The sequence below is a fragment of the Papio anubis genome, chromosome 18 (genome assembly GCF_008728515.1).
Source record: "Papio anubis isolate 15944 chromosome 18, Panubis1.0, whole genome shotgun sequence".
NCBI lineage: Eukaryota > Metazoa > Chordata > Mammalia > Primates > Cercopithecidae > Papio > Papio anubis.
In genome coordinates this window covers 38,960,272-38,978,134 of record NC_044993.1, presented here as the reverse complement: position 1 = coordinate 38,978,134, position 17,863 = coordinate 38,960,272, and the positions used below count along the sequence as shown (strand labels likewise).

The 17,863-nt window shown below is 44.9% G+C and overlaps 1 long non-coding RNA gene across 1 annotated transcript in view; it reads right to left on the bottom strand.

The window, feature by feature from the left end:
• Positions 1-8,063, bottom strand: part of LOC108583472 — a 39,385-nt gene extending 31,322 nt beyond the window's left edge. The window contains exon 1 of the long non-coding RNA XR_001898164.3: positions 7,232-8,063. This is a non-coding gene — a long non-coding RNA (uncharacterized LOC108583472). The remainder of the gene's footprint in view (positions 1-7,231) is intronic.
• Between the last annotated feature and the right edge of the window lie 9,800 nt (positions 8,064-17,863).

Below are 17,863 nucleotides of genomic sequence, written 5' to 3'. Positions count from 1 at the left end.
CACATGAATTTTAAGTCAGATTTTTCATTTTTTGCATAAAAGGCCATTGGGGTTTTGATAGGGATTGCATTGAATCTGTAGATTGCTTTGGGTAATATTGACATTTTAACAATTTTAACTCTTCTGATCTATAATCACAAGGTGTTTTTTCATTTATTTAGGGCTTCTTTTATTTTTCAGCAATGTTTTACAGTTTTTAAGTGTCCAAGTCTTGCATCTCCTTGGTTAAATTTATTACTAGGTATTCTTTTTCACACTATTAAAAATGGAATTGTTTCTTTTTTTTTCTTTTTTTTTTTTTTGAGACACAGTCTCACTCTGTTGCCCAGGCTGGGGTGCAGTGGTGCAATCTCAGCTCACTGCAATCTCTGCCTCCCGGGTTCAAGCGATTCTTCTGCCTCCGTCTCCCGAGTAGCTGGGATTACAGGTGCGTGCCACCACGCCTGACCAATTTTTTTGTATTTTTAGTAGAGACAGGTTTCACTGTATTAGCCAGGATGGTCTCCATCTCCTGACCTTGTGATCCACCCACCTTGGCCTCCCAAAGTGCTGGGATTACAGGCATGAGCCACTGTGCCCTGCCGTAATTGTTTCTTAACTTTACAGATTATTCATTGCTAGTGTATAGAAATACCACTTATTTTTGTGTGTTGATCTCGTATACTACAACTTTGCTGAATTTATTAGCTTCACTTGATTATTTTTGTAGATTCTTTCAAGTTTTCTATACATAAGATCATGCCATTTGTGAACAGAGTTAGTTTTACTCCTTTCCAATTTTGGTGACTTCATTTCTTTTTCTTGCCTAATTGCTCTGGCTAAAACTATTTTCAATTTTGAATATAAGTGATGAAAGCAAGAATCTTTTTCTTCTTCTTGATCTTAGGGGGACAGCTATTAATTTTTCACCTTTGACTATGATATAAGCTGTGGGTTTTTCATAGATGCCCCTTAACAGATTGAAAAACTTCTCTTCTTTTCCTAGTTGTATTATGAAAGGATGTTGGATTATGTCAAATACTTTTTCTGTATAAGTTGAGAAGACTGTGTGGGGTTTTTTTCCCCCTGCATTCTGTTGATGTGATATATTACATTGATTTTCATATATTGAGCCATTCTTTCATTCCAGGAATAAATATCACTTGGTCCAAATCCAAATATACTGTTGGATTTACATATACATTCATAAGGTATATTACCTGGAGCTTCCTTTTTGTTGTGATATTTTCATCTGGATCAGGTGTCAGGGAAATGCTGACCTCATAGAATAAATAAGAAGTGTTTCCTCCTTTTCAAATTTCTGGAAGAATTTGAGAAGGACTGGTATTGATTCTTCCTTTAATGTTTGCTAGAATTTACCAGTGCATATGTCTGGTTCTAGGCTTTTCTTTCTTGGGAGATTTTGATTAACTGATTTCATCTCTTTACTTGTTATAGGTCTGTTGAGATTTCTATTTCTTCTTGAGTCAGTTTAGGTAATTTGTATGCTTCTAGGAATTTGTCCATTTAATCTGGGTTACATGTTTGGCATATAATTGTTTACTTAATCTATTTTAAATTCCTTTATTTCCCAGTAAGGTCAGTAACAATGCCCTTATTTTCATTCCTGTGATTTCTTCTTTGATTCATGCGTTATTCAGAAGTGTGTTGTACAATTTCCAAATATTTGGGGATTATTAAATTTTGTTATTGATTGCTAGATTAATTTCATTGTTGTCACAGATTATACTCTGTAAAATTTCAATCATTTGAAATTGATTGGATTTATTTTCTGGTCAAACATATAGTCTATTTTGGTAACTGTGTCATGTGCACTCACAAAGCATGTTTATTATGCAGTTATTGGGTGTAATACTTTCATAAATTTCTAGTAAATCAAATTGGTTGATATTATTTTTCACATATTCTTATATTTTGTCTGACTAGTATGATAGGGGTTTTATAATAAGTTATTATGATTGTGGATTTATCTATTTTTTCCTAGTTATGTCAGCTTTTGTTTCATGTATTTTAAAATTTATTTTTAGGCTTACAGGCATTTACAATTGTCATGTCTTTCTAATGAATTCTCCTTTTATAATTGTGAAATGTGCTCACTTATTTTTAGAAATACTCTGTCTTAAAGTCTTTTTTTCTGATAATATAGCTTTTTCTGATAAATCAGCTTTGTTATGTTTATTGTTTACATAGCATATATCTTTTCCCTTTCATTTTAATTGTTGTATTAATATTTAAAATATTTCTTTTGTAGGAATAGAGTTGGTCTTGTTTGTCTGATTCAGAGTGACAACAGCTGTCTTTTAATTGCAGTGTTTAAAGCATTTACACTTAAAGTAATTATTGCTATGACTGGGTTTAAACCTATTATCTTATATTTGTTTTCTATTTCACTAATTTTTTCCTTCTGTCTTCCCTTTCTGCTTCATTTTGGGCATACAGCACACTTTTATATTCTATTTTATTTTATTTTGTTTATTCTCTTTTTAGCTCTCTATTTTTAGCTATCGTATTCATCATAGCCTATTAGAATTAATACTCTATAAATTCACTTAAGATTTAAGTGAAATTTTAACTATGATTCACTTTAAATTTAAGTGAAACCCTATAAAACTACAATTCCATTTATCTTTCTTGTTCTTCCTGCTGTTTTCATATATACTATTTCTACATATGTTATAATTCCACAAAACAGTGCTATTATTTTTGTTTTAAATAGTCAGTTGTCTGTTACAAAACTAAAGAGAGGAAAAGATAATCATTTATGCTTGGCCGCTTATTTACTATTTCCAGTGCTCTTTATTTTTTCCTCAAGAACTGAATTTCCATCTGATTTAATTACCCCCAAGCCTAAATTATGTTTAAAAGCATTTGTGTGCGTGTTTGTGTGTGTGTGTGTTGCAAGTCTGTTGACAATGAATTCTCTCAGCTTTTGTTTATCTGAAAATGTCTATTTCACCCTTATTTTGAGCAATATTTTTGCTAGATATACAATTCTGAATATATATATATATACATATATATTCTTTTTTTTTCATTCACCATCTTAAAATATGTCCTCTAAAAATATTCATTGTATTTACTCTTGGGGTCTGCTGAGTTCTTGGATCTTTCAGCAGATGCTTTTCATGAAATTTGGGAAATAATCCTTCAACCATTTTTCCTGTCCTATTCTTTCTCATCACTCTGGGACTCCAATAGCATGTGTCTAACTATTCAGTAAACTACTTAATATTATCCCAGTTGATAAGGCTCTGTTAATTTTTTAAGTGTTTTCTTTCTGTTCTTCAAATTGGATATTTTCACTGATGTAGCCTCAAGTTCATTGACTTTTTCTACAATATCTAATATGATTCTAAATATTCACTAATTTTAGTGAATATTTCATTTCATTATATTATGTTTCTTAGTTCTAGAATTTCATTTGGTTCTTTTGCAGTTTGTATTTGAGTCCTTATTTGTCATTCATCATGTCCACGTTTTCATTTAAATTGTTAAACGTATTTATAATAGCTGTTTTCAAGTCCTTGGATGTTAATTCCAACTTCTGAACCTCTCAAAGTTGTCTTTTTTTTGTTGATTTTGGGTCACTTTTGCCTACTTTTTTGCATGTGTAGTAATTTTTATTGTGTTCTGGATATTCTGAATTTTGTTGTTATCCTTTAAATGATGTTGATTTTATTATGGAAGGCAGTTAATTTACTGGTAGAGTCTTTTGATTTTATTGAGCTGCATTTTATTTTTTGTTAGAGTACATCGATTTAGGTTTTGTCCTTAGTGTTAGGACATGGTTCTTACTCTAGGATGTGGTCCTTACCTTTTATGCATAGACTTTCTGATTGCTCAGCTGAATGACTGAGGTGTTCAGCGAGGGTTTCTTCATTCTGGCTAGGCCAGAACCCCCTACACTTTGTAGCCTCTGATATCACCATTCAGCTCTCAGCCTTCAGCAGCAGCTCTCAACTAGGCTTGCAGAGGCTCACTGTGTATATCCATAGCACATCTATTGGTCAAGGATCTTCAGGGAGTGTGTCCCAACAGAAACTTCAGGGTCCCATATTAACACATACCCCCCATACTCTAATGCCCTGCCTTGAAAACCTGGAGTCATTCAGGCTGGTGAAATGCCCAAGGGAAGAACTTGGGAAAGGGAAAAGTCTTCTACAATGTGCTTCCTACCACTTTCCAGCTATGTGAACAGGACAACTTGCCTAATTTCCCCATGACTCAGTTTAATCACTTGCAAAATGAGGATAATAGTAGTACCCAACTGATGGGGTCATACTGAAAGCTAAATGAGATAATACATATGTGATGCTTAGAACAGGGTCTAGCACATAGTAGGTGCTGTCTAGGAATTATCTGCTATTTTTCTTCCTGGCCCTGCAGAGCTTGTCTGTAGCTCATGCAAGTAGTGGCAGCATTTGAAAGATGAGGCTTCATGGTAAGAGAAGCTCATTTGTACCCTTGTGCTGAACAGCATTAGAAGCTTTCTGGGGCATTTATAGGCTAGGAAGGTGTCTTAGTTCATTTGTGCTGCTATTACAGAATACATAAGACAGTGTTTTACCCAGCATACCCAAGAGAATGCTGGATTTGTGTACAACGATAACAAAAATTGTCATTTACTGGGAATTTTTCGTGGGCCAGGAACCTTGATAACAGCTTCTGTGTATTGTCTCCAGTCCTTAAAGCATTTCTGTAGGTGGCTTTGATGAGCCCGTGTGTGTGTTGCTATTTAATCCTTTCATTTCCAACATACAATTCCCTGTTAGTTCCTTAGGGCAAAGAGCGTTTAGCTGACTTCTTGTGATTTTTATTCTGCAGCATTGAGGACAGGCCTGCACATATAGGAGTAAACACAAATATATTATTTGGAAGAGAAAAGTGGACCCAAACTGCCTTGGCTTCCCTCACACTTCAGCACTCTCAGGGTGCCAAGCTCTAGATTAATCCCAGTTTGAAGGAAACTTAAAACCAGAGGTCCTTAGAGGCCACTGTGTATATGCTTTCATTTTAGAAAATGGGGAAACTGAGGCCCAGAGAGGGGAAGCCTTGTACTAGGCCGAGCAGAATCATAAATACTTTCAATGTTCAGGTGTCAGGGCATGTAGAGCAGGGCTTCTCAAGCCTGGCTGCGTTTTTGAATCATCAGGAAGAATTTAAAAAACCCTGATGACCAGGTCACAGCCCAGACCAAAGAAAACAACTTCTGGAGTGAAACCTGGTCATCAGCCGTTTTAAAATCTGCCCAGGTGATTCCAATGTGGGGCCAACTTTGAGAACCAGTGCTTCAGAGAGCACAGGCACCAGCAGTTTCCAATCTGTCTCCCAGGAAACCCAAGGTTTTGCAGAGTTATTTCAGAGGGTGCTGGCAGATAGGATAAGGACAGGGAGTCTCCAGACTTCTTGTTTTGCCTTAATCAAAGGCTCTGCTTGCATCTGTTTTGTTTATTGCTGCCTTATAAAGTATCACTTGATACTTTACAAAGTGGCCCCTGCAGCGCATCCCTTGGTCCATTCCTCCAACTTTGCAGATGGAGAAAAAGGTGATCTGTTCAACACCACATCAAGACCCTGACAGAACCAGAACTTAGACCCCATCTCTTGACTCTCAGCCTGAGTTTTTCAGCCACCTCTGATCCCAAATTCTTTTCTTTTGAAATGATGCAACACCCTGCAAGTCCCTTCCGAGCATCCACATGTTCCCTCTTAATCCCGCTGGCATATCCACGCTCTCCTGTGGACCAAATTGTTTGTTTTGGGGTCTGCAGATTAATCAAGGATAGCTGGTGGTCATGGGGCATTTTGGATATAGAGATTATGTAGGAGGCTGTGAGTTGAGGGGGTAGCAACTGACATCTAATTAGCCTTCATTTTAAGTCTCGATGCAGCAATTATGACTTCTGAATAGCAGTGGTTGTTACTGAGGATGGTCGCCTAAGCAGTGCACATAATTATTATAATTACTGTGTACCTAATGATGCCTAATAAGGAGCAACATTGCACAGAGGCGCGGTTGCTGCTCAGCCTGGTGGTCTGGGCTCTGGAGGGGGAGCAGCCGGGGTTCCGATGCTTGTGTGGGACCGTTTTGTAGGGACGCCAGGCTGCCTATTGGAGAGTAGGAGCTGCAGAGTACACAGGAAGGGGAAGCTCCCAGAGTGCACAAGAAGGGAAAGCTGTGTTGGCATCAGCTCAGAAGCAATGAGTGTGGAAGTTGCTAAGCTGGAGCTGTCCTCCTTCACCATTGATTCCAAGGTTTTACTTAGATCCATGCTAATTCTGCCTTACAGGAACTCTGCTTGGGGAAGGCACAAATGGATAGCCTTTATGGACAGAGTGTGTGTGTGTGTGTGTGTATTGGATAGCCTTTATGGACAGAGTGTGTGTGTGTGTGTGTGTGTGTGTGTGTGTGTGTATTAATGAAAAATAACCACAAATTTTTATAGAGGGCGCACTACATGCAAAGCACTTTACATTCATTATTTCATTTAATTCTTACAAGAACCCCATTTCACAGATGGGGTAATTGGGGTCCAAGGATAAACACAGTTAGCATTTGTTAAACACTCGAATATGTGCCAGGCATTGTACATACATGATTTCACCTGATTCCCACAACAATGCCATGAGATAGATATTATTATCATTGCTTTCTTATTTATTCCTGTCCTACAGACGAGGAAGCTGAGACACAGAGAGTGAAGACTTCCAAGGTCATTCAGCTGATACGTGGCAGAGCCAAGATTTAAATCCAAGCAGCTGAACCTTCGCTCCCTCCCTAACCAATACTGTATTTATTAACTAGCATATGCCAGGCACAGGCCAAACAAAATCAGATAAGCAAGTAAATATATATTATCAATTATAGCAGGATATATAGCAAGATAGCAGGATGAGGTGGACAGGAAGAGAGATGAGAGGAGGGGTCTACCGTAAGGAGGATATACAGTGAAGAACTCACTAATCACGCGACATTTGAGCAGAGGCTTGAATGTAGAGAGGAACAGCTGCGTGTTAGGTTGGTGCAAAAGTTGGAGCCTGATCCTGTAAGGCCTTCTAGACCAGGATAATCTCCTGGTATTTTATTCTAAACGTGTTGGGAAGCCCTAGCAGGGAATTGAGCAGGAAGTTGTGTCTCAGAAGATGGCATGAGCATTTTCCCAATGATCTGGCTAAAAATCTGGTGTAGCTCACCCCATCAGTGCCCCGCCCATATCCCCTGGGCACTCACCTTTAGACCTGAAGGCTGCTTACTGCAAAGTCCAGCAGATCTGCACAGTGTGACAGAGGGGGACCCAGCTCCTTAGCCGCTCAGGTCTGAGATGGTTGCTCTCCTCTGTCTCCCCAAAGTTCTCAGCAGGAGTAAGCTGCTCTCCACGTGGAAGTCCCATGCCTTCTCCACAGACAGAACGCTTCTGCAACGTTTGCAGAGCTTGTCCTTTTCTCACCTCCACCTGCCCCTGGCTTTGGGCACCCATCAGACAAGGGTGCTGCTCCCTCAAGACCTTTCCTCCCCTGCCCACCACCATCTATCTGGCCCAAACACTGTTCTAATTTCCAGTTCCTTGAAGAGAGATTCTGATTGGCTTATCTCGGCTTGGAGGGCCCCACCCCTTCTGCACAGTCCAATCAATGGCTCTGGGGGCGGAGCCTGGTGGTAGAAAGGGGCCTCTTCTGCACTGTGGGTGGGGCTGACGCTCAGAGTAGACCGGCTGGGGTTTCATCAGGTTCTGAGGTTCCGGGACCCTCCTTTGCCCAGTTTACAAACTCCCCATCTGGTACTTTCACTGCGCCTGGCACAGAATGAGTGCTTAATACAAACCATAATTCAGATAATCCGAGTTCCTGCCTCTACTTCTCCATCTACCAGCTGGGTGACCTTGGGTAAATCGCCTGGGATTTCTGTCAGTTTCCTCTTATATTAAGTGGGAACAAGGACTATACCCCTGAGATTGGCAGGTGGAGGCATCTTATCAGGGATGTAAATAAGCATGAGCCCTCATGTACTAGGCATCTAGGAGGAGATGCTGATATTCATGTTGTGCTAATTATAACCATTAGTACTAAGGACTCCCGCCCCCCACCTAGGACGGCTCTGGAGCTGCCCTTTTTCTCCCCGCCCCCCTCCACGCCCCTCCCCAATCTATGCTCTGCGCTGCTGTGCCGGGACCTTGCCTCCCAGTTAATGGGGGTATTGTCCCCGCCCTGCGGGAACAAGGCGAGCTCAGCTGGCCTTAGTCACAGGTCAATTGCTTCATACAAATCCGCAGGGATCCGCGGATGCTGTGACAAGGGGCGGGCGAGGGAGGGCTTCGCGTCAGGGGCAGACAGCTCCAGGTGCTGGAGGCTGCCGCGCGCGTAGAGGCCCTCCCAGCCAGGATGTGCGTTGTCCTGAGAATCGAATTACCCGGAACCCCAGGGCTCACCCTTTCTGAAGGAGAGCAGGTGCCTCCTGAGAGCAGGGCTTCTCTACCTTGGGGCACTATGAACATTCTGAGTGGGTGTTTACTGTGGGAGACCCTATTCATGGTAGGAGGTTAGCAGCCTCTTTGGCCTCTACTCACTAGATGACAGTAGCACCCCTGCCACCCCCACTCTGTAACAACCAAAAACGTCTCCAGACATTGCCAAATGCCCCCTCAGTCAGGGACGAGGGGGCAAAAGCAGCCCCAGTTGGGAGCCACTGCTTTAGAGAATGAAGTTTGGAGCTGATTTCTGGGACAAATTCCATGGAACAGCCAGGAAGTGCACCTAGGTAAGGCTGGAGGAGGGTATGAGAAAGCAGAGGGCTTAGGTTCTGACCAGAAAGCATCCCAGTGCCGGGTAGAGATGAGGACCCCAAGTAGTGCTAAGTGGCAGCACTGCAAATGCAGGTTGGAGCATGGCTGCATGGGAGGTGGTGATCCTGGAGGAGGTGAGAAGTAGGCTGGCCTCAGGCAAGGAGGACTGGGGGTGCAGTGGGGTGCAGTGGGGTGTTGGAAACAGCTTGAGCAAGGGCCCTGGGGGATGAAGTGAGCATGAGACCCTATGAAAATCGGGCACAGGCTGGGATCTCTCAGGACAGGGAATGGGAATAATATTAATAGCAATAAACTGTGACCTTGACTTTTGAGTACTGGCCATGTGCCACATTCTGTTCTGAGCAGGTTACTTGTGTCATCTCATTTAGTCCTCAAAAATCTCTACAAGGTAGATTTGATTATTATTCTCATCTGGCAGGTGAGGAAACTAGGGCTTCAGATGTTTCAGGGTTCACCAGTGCCACACAACCGATAAAGGCAGGTTCACACTTCAAAGCCAGGCTATTGACCCTCTGGCTTCACTCCTTGCCCACAGAGCCACGGGTGGGCTTGGGAGGGTGAACACAGCAGCCTTCCCCTAATTCCCTGAAGGTGGGATCAGGGCTAATCCATCAAGTGAATGAATGAACACATGAATAAGTGAATGAACACATGAATAAGTGAATGCACGAATAGAGGAAGGCTCTGGTCTGCTGTGTGTCCTGCTCCTCAGGCAGAAATCACCTTCCCACCCTACTCTTGGCCCCACCCAGCACCCCCAGCTCTCTCCCTGGGTACTCCTTCACTTTGGAAATATTCACAGGGCACTTCCTGCTTGGAGCATGCTCTGGCATGAATGCCCCATGAAATACGGGTTTTCTTTGATCCCCCAGCTAGGGCATGTAGAAAGAAGAGAAGGAGAGAAAGATCTAGACACCAAGAAGAACTTCTAAGTGATGTAAACACCATAGCAGCCGCCAAGAGCGCTCACTGCTTGTGTTGGTCTGCAGGGGCTGCCACAACAAAATGCCACAGCCTGGGTGGCTTAGGACAGAAATGCGTGTTCTCAGAGTCCTGGAGGCTGGAAGTCTGAGATGGAGGAATCAACAGGGGTGGTTTCCTCTGAGCCTTCTTTCCTAGGCTTGCAGATGGCTGTCTTCTCACTGTGACCTCACATGGTCATCCCTCTGTCTGAGTGTCTGTGTCCTAATCTCCTTTTCTTCTAAGGACGCTTGTCAGATTGGATTATGGCCCACCCCAATGACCTCATTTAACCTGAATTACTTCTTTAAAGGCCTTATCTCCAAATACAGCCACCTTCTGAGGTCCTGAGGGTTAGGACTTCAACCTATGAAGTATGGGGGGTACAATTCAGTTCAGAATGTTGATCTGTTTCACAGGGACCCTGAACGAGTGCTCGGATGCTTGTGAGGCCCAGAGCTTGGGGTGTGCAGCAAGGAAGGACTCTGCTAGCTTTCTCACCTCCCTCCTGACCTCCTCTGCCCCTCGCTGGACCCAGCCCATTGGCTTCAGGATGGGCCCCACGGGACATGCTGTCATTGGAACCTGAGGAAAGAATGCACTCACAACAGCGCTGGGAGCACAGAGGCCTCCCACTACCCTTTCCAAGAAGCACGTCTATTTTCTCCTAATTTATTCAGTGCCGCCGTGTGTGTGTGGCCTCTCAGGTGCAGAGTGATTTCAGCTAACATGCGCCATGCCTGCCACCTACCTCTACTGGAGATTTCAGCCTGATGCCTCCCTTGGGTCTCCAGGGGACTTTCCGATTCAAATTCCATTTGATGCAGATTCTGAAAGTGTGCCTTGTGAGGGCTCCAGCCTACCATCCTCATTATCCTCAGAAGCCCAGAAGTAGCAGTGGTGGGGGCACCCTGGAAGCCCCGGGGGTCTCATTAGGTGACAGATGCCACTATGGGCCTCTGCCATGTGCCAAGCTTCCTATTACAAGCCACCTGGGAACGTTCACTCAGGGCTTTTTCAGACAGAGCTGCACATCTGGCACGATCCTGAGTCTGTGCCTCTAGGGGCCCCGTCTGTCCTCAGTTTCCCTATCTGCAAAACGAAAAACAATACGTATCTCTCAGGGATGAACAGAGATAATTCAGTGTGTTTTCCAGATTTCAGTGTGTGGTCTGCGCCCTCATGAGTTTTGCTATGACCACATGCCACCTGTACCCTTACGTTTATTTTATTTTTAGAGGTGGAGGGTCTCATTCTGTTTCCCAGGCTGGAGTGCAGTGGTGTTATCCATACTTCACTACATCCTCAAACTCTTGGGCTCAAGGGATCCTCTCACCTTAGCCTCTAGTACTATAGGTGCACACTACCACACCTGGCTGACTTCTTTATTTATGTAGAGATGAGGTCTTGTTATGTTGCCTAGGCTGGCCTGAAACTCCTGGTCTCAAGCCATCCTCCCCCCATCTTGGCCTCCCAAACTGTTGGGATTACAGACATAAGGCACCACACCCGCCCTCGTTATTTATTTAATTAATATATCCTTGAATGAATCCATGTCGAGAGACTTGAACTGATCTATTTCAAAAGGAAATTTTTATATTATTAGCGTTAGAGGAAAATTGATATCACTTATCACAAATGCAAAACAATAAGAAAAAACAAAGAAGACGACATCATAACTGTTTATCTGTGTACCAGCTAAACTCATGATGAAGAGCTGTGCTGTGCCTCCTGTGCTCTTGGAAGCACATGAATGTAGAGGACGCCTAGGGTCTGGCATACAGTAAATACTCAATGGATGATCACTGTTATGAAAAAAATGAGGCCAATGTGGTGTCTGCCCTTGGGAACGTTTCTCTGAGTTGGTCAAGGGGAATGATTTTGCTCCAAGAAACTGCCATATTTATTCTTCTTTGATCATTAGAGCTCCACAATTTATCATGGTGGCAGGTTGCAAAAATGGCAATAACCTTCACTCTTTCCAATAAGAAGTGAAGTCCATTGCCTGCCCCTAAAATCTGGTCTGGCCTTGTGGCTTGCTTCAGCCAGTGCAACATAGCAGCAGTGCTGGTGTGCCAGTTCTAAGCCTAGAGGAAGAGGCTTTCCAAGGGGCCTGACAGCTTCTGCTTTCCCGGACCCCTGCTATCACCATGTGAACAAGCCTGCACTGGCCTGCTGCTGCATGAGAGGCCATGTAGAATCCAGCCAAGGTGTCCCAGTTAAGGCCATCTCAGAGCAGCCAGCATCCAGCGGCCTGCCATTGGTCTCCAGATGCACACATGAGCCCAACCAAGATCAGCCAACCCTGGCTCAGACAAGCAGAACTGTGCAGCCCAGCCTGAGATTTGTGAGGAGTGACAAATGATGTTTTCAGCTTCTAGATGTTGGGGAGATTTGTTATGCAGCAACAGCTGGCCTTCTCATTTTGTCTTGTTTGTTGCCATGGTGCCCAGTCATGGCAGCTCCGTTTTTTCTAGAATTATTTATCTGTTTCCTCTTCTTAATTGTCTTCCCTTCCTTTTTCACTCCTTTGTGTGTGTTTTTGAAAGACACCTCAAGTATCTTTGGAAAGGAGCTGGTTATAGATAATAAATTGAAAATCGAGCTGAGAGTTGGTCTGAGAGTCCCTGCCATTCTTGAGGCTAGCCTGTGGGGACACAAGGAGGCATGGAAGATGGACAGCGGTGCTGTTGGTGACAAGGGGATCATTTCTCTGCAGTACCCACTTTGCTCCCCTCTGCTCATTGGGGGAGCCAGAACTCGGATCCAGGTTTTCTGACTCCGGGTCTCAGGCTTGCTCCATAGCGCCACCTGCTGGTGACGGCAATTGGTGGGGCGGGATGGGCTGGGGGAGGCGGAATGGGGGTTTGCCCCTGTCATTACCACTGGGTTCTTTCTGTTTGCTGGGCACAGGTAGGCACCCAAATCAAGATTCAGATGTCCTGATCTCAGAAGTTGTCCACTTCCTTTCCGACTTCCACGGTAACTCGGAACCACACCGTGGAGTTATCCCTGTGTCCTCTTTCTCAGAAGTTCCACATCCAACCCCTCAGCAAGTCTCAGAGGCACTCTCACCACCTCCTCTGCTCTGTTCCTGTTTCTCTTGGATGGCTGAATGTTTCCTAAGGAGTTTCTGCTGCTTCACGCTTGCCCCCTGGAGTGGCATCTAAAAGGTGCAGGTCAGATGAATCTTCTGCCAGGGCTCCTGGCTTAGCCAAGGAAAAGGGCAAGTCCCTGACTGTATCCTGCGAAATTCCACATCTGGGAACTCAGGCATATCAGGCCTGGTCTCCTTTTCTTCTTCCTTTTAAAATAACAAATACATTGACATGCCCCTCATTACACTATGCTGAAATGAAATTCATAGGCAATATCACCTATCAATAGACACAATTTAAATAAATCCATGTAAGCCACATAATGCCCTAACTGTATTCTAGAGGAGAATTAAAAGGAAACTAATTTATATTAAAATAATAGTTATCTCAGCATGTAAATATTCCAGCCCAACTCTTCTGAAGAACACAACGAAGGTGTCAAAACCCCCTCTGCAAGTAGACTTTCTAAGAATGGGGCACAACAAATACAGTTTGGCACCCACTCAGTGATTCAAACTCCATGAAGGGCATGGCTTTCACTGATGGGGTCCCCGTGAAGGTGATCAACTCCTGATAAAGCCCCCAGAAAAACAGAGCATAACCTCCTCTTGATCCACACACAAGCAGCAGCCCCAGAAAGCTCAGTGTTTAATGAAATTGAGCAAAACGTGAACACAAAACCAAAAATAACCCCACATTCCTTTGGGTTAAATATGAAATCAAGTTAGGTTCCAGGCTCCAAATTCTATCTAGGTTTTTTACCTGCCTTGATATATGGTGGATAACTCTTTGTGTGAGGAGCTGTCCACACATCACAAGGGGTCTAGCATGTGGGTCCCTACCCACTAAATGCCATTAACACCCCCAATCTTTGTGATGACCAAAAACAGGCCTACAAATTTATAACCTCCCCACCACTCACCTATAATCTGGCTGTTCCAGGCTCCACCCCGACTTCTTTCCTGCTATATTCCTCCTCACCTACTGCATTCCAGGCATACTGGCCTCCTGACCTATGAGTTTATCTGGGAGAAGAATGTTCTAGGCAGAGGGAATATTCAGTGCAAATGTCCTGGGGTGGAAATGTGCCTGTCTTGGTCCAAGAACAGTAAAGAAGCCAGTGTGGCCTTAGCTGGGTGAGTGAAAGGTAGAGAAGTCAGAGATGAAATTAGAGGCAGCAGGACCCAGAATGAGGGACACGTGAGGTTGTTAAAGGGACTGACATTTTAAATTCAAATTGATGGCTTATTTTGAAATGTCAGGAGATTTTGCAAAACTGAGCCTGCATTCCTGCATAGCAACCACTGGTGAGGCTTGTTCCCTATGGGAGGGGTGTCTCCTCTTCAATTTGCCACAAGTCCCACCCGTCCCTATTGCCTCATACATCCACCTGCTTTGCTCATGTACATTGCCTGTCTGCCCCATAGGGATTTGAGCTTACAAACTCTCCCCACAGGGGAAAGAGTGTGGGGAAAGGTAGTGAATATGGGTGTGGAGGGAGAAGGCAGTTTTCCCCCTTCCCTCCTCTGGAGAGCACAAGCCCAGGCTTCTCTGGGAAGGAACTCTGGGAGGCTGTGGGTGAGGCCTCCTTTCTGCCACTGCTCTGCATGCTGCACTCTCAGGCCACCTGCTGAGAAAGCATCTCAGCAGGGGAGGCCGAGGCAAGGGCACCCATGGGGACGCCTCAAGGAAATAGTGAAAATATTTTCCCAGGGAAAGCCAACACTGCCATTTGTTTTAGTTGCTTAAATTATATGTGTTATTTATTTTTTAAGTGGTCTGTCATTATTGGTGAATGGGGAAGCCACCCGGCCTCACAATGCAACCAAAATTTTAGATATTGCTATGTAGTTATTAACGAATGAGCTTTTCATCTTTGGAAAATGTGCTGTGCGTGAAGCCCCAGGGGCTGGGTTTCTTGTTATTGGGTAATTACAGCCCATAAGAAGGGGGTGGCCTGGGTCTTCAGCAGCAGGCGGGGCGGGACTTTTCAGGTTCTCTGCATGGTGGCTCAGCCATCCATTCGTATATTTATTCAAACATGCGTATTGGGCGCCTACTGTGTATGAGGTGCTGCTCCAGAGACTGAGGGCAATGATATTAATATAAAGAATAAAGCCACCACTTTCATGGTGCTTACTGTGTGCCAGGCACTGTTCTGAGTGCTGTACCTGTATTAACTCATTTCATTATCCCAGCAGCCCAGCAGGTAGCATTTTCCCTATTTTACAGATGTGGAAACTGAGGCAGAGAAAGAGACACAGGCTTCATGTGTGCCTAAGACATTTCCATGCAATGGAGAAAAATCCAGCAGTATTATATGACAGAGAGGGTCTGGAAGGGGCTAACTGCAGATAGGGTGGTCAGGGAAGGCCTCCCTGGGGGAGGTCGTGGGGAGAAGGAGCCAACTATAGAGAGATGTTAGTGCTACCCGCGGCGAATCCCTACGGGTCTGCAGAACCTCAGTTCTTGCCTCCTCAGAAGAAACAATCCCACCGAGTGGCATAAGACAGATGGAGAGACCGAGGCAAGTTTTTAGAGCAGGAATGAAAGTTTATTAAAAAGCTTTAGAGTAGGAACAGAATGAAGACAAGCACACTTGGAAGAGGGCCCCCATGGACAACTTGAAAGACAAGTGCCCTGTTTGACCTTTGACTTGGGGTCTTATATGTGAGCATACTTACGGGGTCGGGCGTCGCTTCTCCCCTGTCTTCCCTTGGGGTGGGCTGTCTGCATGCACAGCAGCCTACCAGCGCTTGGGATGGGAGCATGCGCAGTGTGTTTACTGAAGTTGTGTGTGTGCTCACTTGAGGCGTTCTTCCTTTACCAGTCAAATATCCCTGGAAGGTCATATACCAAGTAAACGCTGCCATTTTGCCTCTTAGCACGCATGCTTGAGTCCACTTGCCTAACTCCTGGATCTTACCAAGAAGCTGCTGATCACCAGTTTCAGATGTTTTCAGCTATTGGGAGACTGCCTTTCTCTGGCGCTGGCTGAGACCGGTTATTACTTTAGAGAAACAGAAAGAAGGAATCTTAGGCCGAAGGAATGTGGTTTTGCTGTAGAAATCTGACTGCATTCAGAGCCTGGGGCTTTCTAATGGGCTTGTGATGGTCCCGGGTGGGGGACCTCAGCTGCCACGCAGGAGGCTGGAGTCAGGGCATGGCTGGGGATATCGGCCTCTCAGGGTGCAGAGAGGACACTCAGGCACTTGAGTTGACCCTTTCGTGCGGATGGCTGGACAAGGAGGTGCTGAGGCCTCAGGCGGGGTTTCTCAAGGCATAATTAAGGTGCACCTCCCCCATTCCCCACTCGCACCCTCTCCACTTAGGAATTCCCTGTGGTGTTTTTTTTTTTGTTTGTTTTATTTTTAACATATGCAGGTTTATGGGCTTCACCAGATCCTTCTAATGCTAAATGTCTGCGTGTGGAGCCCAGAAATCTGCACGTGTGCCCAGTGACCTAGAGGATTCTGGAGCATGGGGAAATTTCAGAACTGTGTAGTCAAGAATTCCCGATGAGAGGCTGGGCATCTGGAAGGGTAGAGATGATGTTCCCCTCCCTTTGCTGCCATCAGAGCTTGTTCTGAGGCTTCTGTTTAAAGGGTGGTCCAGAGGAGAATGGCTGGGCAAGGGAGCTCTTTACCTCATGGCCCATGAGCTACGGTTAATGGCATTTGCAGTCTGGAGTTGAGGAGCTGGGTGGGGGCACTGGGAGCTGAAGGCATCCCTGGACATGGCTGTCTCACTGGAGGGGGTTGAGTTCTGCAGAGAGAATCCTAAATGCAGAACCATGACCAAGGGGCACAAGTTCCAGGAAGAAGATTTTAATTCCAATTACTGAAGGATTTTGTAATGGCCGGAGCTGTCCAAAAGCTGGAAGACGTGGACTTTAGGGTCAGGCAGATCAGATTGAGTCTTTGCTCGACCACTCTTGGTTGTCAGACCAAGGGCCTTAACTTCCTGTTGCCTGAGCTGTCTCAGCAATAGAATGGGGACAAACACGGCAGTCACTCATAAGGGTGAAGTGAGTTAACACATGGACAGTGCCTAGAACATTGCACACAGTAAGTGCTCAATAAATGCCAGCTGTTGTCATCAGCACATTCTTGTTACTGGCAACAGAAGGACTTGCCTTTACAGGCAGATCAACCTCTTGTGAGGATGGAAACAGACTCTAAGGCCCCTTGTTGCTGATTCAAGGGGCCTCTGGAAGACCCTTGCACCCCAAAGTGATGTTTCCAACTGTCTGCTATTTCCATGGGCTAAAATGGCAATGGCTTTTGCTTCCCAGCCCTGGGGAAGGCTGGGATGCTCTAGGGAACGGGGAGAATAAACAGATCCAGACTGGCCACAAGGGACTGTCTCACCATCAGATGCTGTTAGCCAATGGAGTGTCCTTCCCCGTCACTTGGACATCACAAAGTCACTAGAGTTCTTATGCCTTTGAGCAAGGGTGTGCCATGCCGGTCGGTAGTGTGACTTATACTGGATCAAAGTCTCTCTCTGGAGGAAGCTGGGCCCGGGGACTTTGCTCACTGCCAGTGAGCATTTCAGCCTTCCCTCTGAGACTGGGTTCTGTCTGCTGAGAGCCTGTGAAGGCTGAGATGGCCAGGTGGGGAGTGATGATCGATGATGGTGATGATGATGATGATAATGATGATGATGGTGATAGCAAAGATGAAAAAGAAGAGAAAATCATAAAGATGGCAACTATTACTATTGTTCTTTCTCCACTGAGCACTCACAATGTGTCAGACACAGCATTCAGGACTCTTCCCCATTCATTATCTCAGCTAATCCTTGCAGCAACTTTATGAGGTAGGTGCTGTCATCTCTACTTTATTTATGAGAGAAACTGAGGCTCCTGGAGTTGAAGCTCCATGTTCGAGGCTACCAGGCAAGCAGGAGGTGGAGTCAGATTGGATCCTAGTTATGGGCATCCATGCCCTTACACTGAGCCATGCTGTCTGAATGCAGCCACCCCGGTAACCTTGGCCCAAT